The 4,553-nt window shown below is 40.7% G+C and overlaps 1 pseudogene; it reads left to right on the top strand.

The window, feature by feature from the left end:
* Positions 1-790: 790 nt before the first annotated feature.
* Positions 791-2,636, top strand: LOC141495622 (protein RCC2 pseudogene; annotated as a pseudogene).
* The last annotated feature ends 1,917 nt before the right edge of the window (positions 2,637-4,553 follow it).

The following is a 4,553-nucleotide window of genomic DNA, read 5'->3' as shown; positions in this document are numbered from 1 at the left end:
AAAGTTTCAAAACTGTTGCCTGTGGAAATACAATAGTTTGGCATACTTTGAAGGATAATAAGGGGAGACTTTTGGCATAAAAATTTTTTTTAAATTAAAAAGTGTTTTCAAATCTTTTTATGTAGAATAATTAAATATATGTTTTAAAAACTTTCAAATATTCAGGCACATTAAAAAACATTCTAATTAAATAAATAAATAGATTATCATAGATTATCACAAACTTTCGATTTTTTTATTGGTGCAACAAAATTAATCATTTAGTTGTATTATAGCATTAGAACATGTTCTTTTATTTCTTCATTTTGTAATATAACCTCAATGAAGTTAGTTTTCCCCTGTGTGCTTAATGTTTTCCTTTTCCCTTTCAAGTCATGATGGATAGAGAATACTGTTTATCTCTATCATAGCAGTGAAGAGAGATTGTCAGCATTTTTTCCATAGTGATTTCTTTTTTTAGCTCATTGGAATCAGATCTTTCCTCAACTCTCCCACACACTCTCAAAATCTGGTTTTTTTCTCTTTTACAAATTGTAGCTATTCAAAATGAAATTCAATTTTTAAATCTACATTTGCAACATCCATTTAAAAATTTTTCATTATTTTTTTCCTATGGGATTTCATAATAAAGCAACCAGTTGTCCCAGATTTTAAGGGAGTGTTCCTGATTACATCAGTCTAATTCCCTGTATTCATGTCCTACTTGAGTACCTCAAGGGGGTTACCTTGAACTCTTAAAAGGGCTCCAGCAGAGCACAACCTCATGCAGGACTGACGATTAGCAGCTAGAATGGCTTTGAAAATAGGTCCAAAAGGACTGTACGTGACTAATGTGGAGCAGCCTCTCTACCTGTTCAGAGGCTCATGAAATAGTAGGTTTTAAGGTGATATTTCGGTGGTAGTGACTCTAGAAGATTGGCTATCAAGTTGTGAGGTAGTCACTTAATCTTTATTCCTTTTAATTCCTTTAACATATGAGCTCCACAGGGGTATGAATTACTTCATTCTTGTATCCTTAATATTTGGTACAAAGTAGATAATTCTTTTAGATACATTGAATGCAATCTATATTCTATAATGGAGGGACTCACAGTAATATAATCACAGATCCTTGAGGTGTTGAAGCATTCCCAACTACAATTTATTCTCAGTAAAATCTCATATTAAGAAATAATCCGGCGCCCTAGGGTCATCCGGGCCTGGAGAGGGCGCGATGGGGATCTGGGCCCCCGGCTCCAGTCTAGCTCTGGGGTTTTCCGCAGCTCGTCCATGGGTTTCTGTTTTGTAGCGAAGCGTTTGTCCGGGGAGCTCGTACTTACATTGAGGAGTAGCTGAAACTTGAAGGCTCTAAGTGCAGAGGGCAGCTTTTGGTTTTGGGGGCGACCAACTGGGACTTCATTGGTCAGAAGGAAGTGCCTAAACAGCAAGCTGCTTACCGTAATCTGGGGCAGAACTTGTGGGGGCCACACAGATATGGGTGCCTCTCTGGGATTCAGTTGCGGACAGTGGTCTCTGGCCCCTGTGCTGCTCACAGTCTCCTCATCACCACAAAAGGAATACTCTGGAGCTGGGGTTGAAATGAAAAGGGGCAGCTTGGACACGGGGATACCAAGAGAGTGGAAGCCCCCAAATTCATCGAAGTCCTCAGCAAGGAAGTGATTGTATCTGCAGCATGTGGGAGGAACCACACTCTGGCTTTGACAGAAACTGACTCTGTGTTTACATTTGGAGAGAACAAGATGGGGCAGCTTGGCCTTGGCAATCAGACTGATGCTATTCCCAGCCCTGCACAGATAATGTACAATGGTCAGCCCATTACCAAAATGGCTTGTGGGGCTGAATTCAGCATGATAATGGACTGCAGAGGAAACCTTTGCACCTTTGGGTGCCCTGAATATGGTCAGCTGGGACACAATTCTGATGGGAAATTCATTGCCCGAGCTCAGAGGATAGAGTACGACTGTGAGCTGGTCCCCCACCTCGTAGCTATCTTTATTGAAAAGACAAAAGATGGACAGATTTTGCCAGTTCCCAATATGGTGGTCCGAGATGTTGCCCGTGGCACCAATCACACGCTGGTTCTAGACTCTCAGAAACGTGTTTTCTCCTGGGGATTTGGAGGATACGGCCGGCTGGGCCACGCAGAGCAGAAGGAGGAGATGGTCCCTCGCCTGGTGAAGCTCTTCGATTTCCCGGGTCACAGGGCTGCACAAATCTACGCTGGCTACACCTGCTTCTTTGTTGTCAGTGAAGTTGGGGTCCTTTTCTTCTGGGGTGCTACCAACACTTCTCGGGAGTCTACCATGTACCCCAAAGCAGTTCAGGACCTGTGTGGCTGGAAGATTAGAAGCTTAGTTTATGGGAAGAGCAGTTTTATTGTGGTGGCAGATGAGAGCACCATCAGCTGCGGCCCTTCTCCAACCTTCGGTGCATTGGGCTACGGTGATCACAAGCCCAAGTCTTCCACTGCTGCCCAAGAATTGAAAACCCTGGATGACATTTACACAGAACAGGTTGCCATGAGCTACTAACACTCCTTGGTGATCGCAAGGGATGAGAGCAAGACTGAAAAAGAACAACTCCCCAAGTATAATCCCACACCCTCTCCTGATGCCGGGGGGCAGCGAGGCTGCTAGCAGGCTCTTCAGGCCGCTCCAGGCAGCTGTCATTTCCAATGTGCACTGGGACAAAAAGAAGGTGGATGATATGAGAAAAGGTGGCCCGAAGCTCCTATTTGTTAGTCTTCCCGAGGTTCCGTTTTATAAGCAAATTCAACATTTACTACCTTTTTACTGTACAATTTCCAAAGCGTTTCTCGCTCCCTTTCTTTCTTTCTCCCTTCCCTACTCCAAATGTTTAATTAAAATATTTGCTCGTAAAAAAAAAGAAATAATCCATGGAAGCCTGCCCCCATACTGTGCTGACCATTCTTGGACACTAACAGAATGAGACATTCCTTGTCCAACCTAAAGGTCTAAATAGATAAGAATGGTTTACTCAGCCTCTTCTCCAGTACTCATTGATGCAAAGTTACTATTGCTATTCACATACCATTACAATGATCCCATTACAATAAGATATTAGCCTAACTTAAAACATGTACTAACCTGGGCAAAACAAATCCATTGATATAAAAAACCAATTAGAATCAGTAAGTGTCTGTGCCAAGGAGTTCTGAAACTCCCACAAGTCCAAAGTTTTTATTTACTTAAAACACTATCTACAATTAAAACCTTAGAGATTCCTTCCTCTGAACCTAGAATGTGACTTTATAAAGCTCCTTTTAAATGCAAATGCTCCTAAAAAGACTAATGCATTGTCACAAAATGGAGGCAGCTAAGTGGCTCTCTGGACAGCTGGAAGGGTCCAGAGTAAGAAAGATCTGAATTCAAATTTGTCTCAAACATTTGCTAGCTGTGTGACCGTGGGCAAATCACTTAAATTCTACTTTAAATCACTGGAAAAGGAAATGGAAAATCACTTAATATCCTTGCCAAGAAATACTGGCATGCTATGGCCCATGGGGTCATGAAGAATTGAACATGACTGAACAACAACATCTCCATAGACATGTCAATGGGCCTGGGGACCTGGATATTAAACTTCTCTCACTAAAGCATAATTAGTCCTAGATTTGTGGGTATGGACTGGATTAAATTCTAGGCTACCTTGGTCCCTAAAGAAAGGATCATAAACTTTTTATTCTATTATCTAGTTTGGGTTCTGTTGATGGTCTCTCTAGAAATGGGAGTAGAAAGGTGCTCAATATACAATGGAGATCAAGTATAGGGTGGCTGTTTACTTTTCCCCACCAAAAATGCAAAACTTGAAAGCGTACACTGATAAATTCTAGTCTTTAACCTGCATTATTAAACAATAACATGATTTCTGATGTACTCTCCCAGGAAATTGATTATTAAAACATAAAAATACAAAGATTTTAGAGGGTCTGTTGAATAAACATTTCAACTTTACCTTGTCTCTACATTTTCTGAACTCCTTTCCAATCAATGTCTTCCAGCAAACTGGATAGAGATTGTACTCATGTCCCTCTAGATGATTATCTTCTCCAAGAAGTACTGTAGAAACCATAAAGAGACTACCTTCTATAGTGTATCCAGCACCCAGAAGCTCCCTACCTCTTTAGTTTACCAGGTTGCCTCCAAGACTGGAAGCAAAAATTTTGCTCAGATAAAGAACAAAACAAAGGAGGCATTGACTGAGGAAATGAACATCAATTAGGGAATGATGAAACAAGAAAGAGTATATGAATGTGATTTGAATACTGTCATTCTGTAAAAAATGATGAAGAGGATGGTTTCAGGAAAAAAATCTAGGAAGAATTGTATGGACTAGTGCAAGGTGAAATGAGCAGAACCAGGAGAATGATTTACATAGGAACAGCAATATTGTAAAGATAGTCAATTGTAAAAGTTTTAATAATTTGGGTCAACACAATGATCCACAAAAATTCCAAAGGACTCAGTGATGAAAAATTCCATGCCCCTCCAGATAGGGAATTGATGGACTCAAAATATAGACTGAATCATATT

This window comes from Macrotis lagotis, chromosome 1 (assembly GCF_037893015.1).
Source record: "Macrotis lagotis isolate mMagLag1 chromosome 1, bilby.v1.9.chrom.fasta, whole genome shotgun sequence".
Taxonomy (NCBI): Eukaryota; Metazoa; Chordata; class Mammalia; order Peramelemorphia; family Peramelidae; genus Macrotis; species Macrotis lagotis.
Note: the sequence above shows the minus strand (reverse complement) of the source record. Positions and strands in the feature narration are given on the sequence as shown.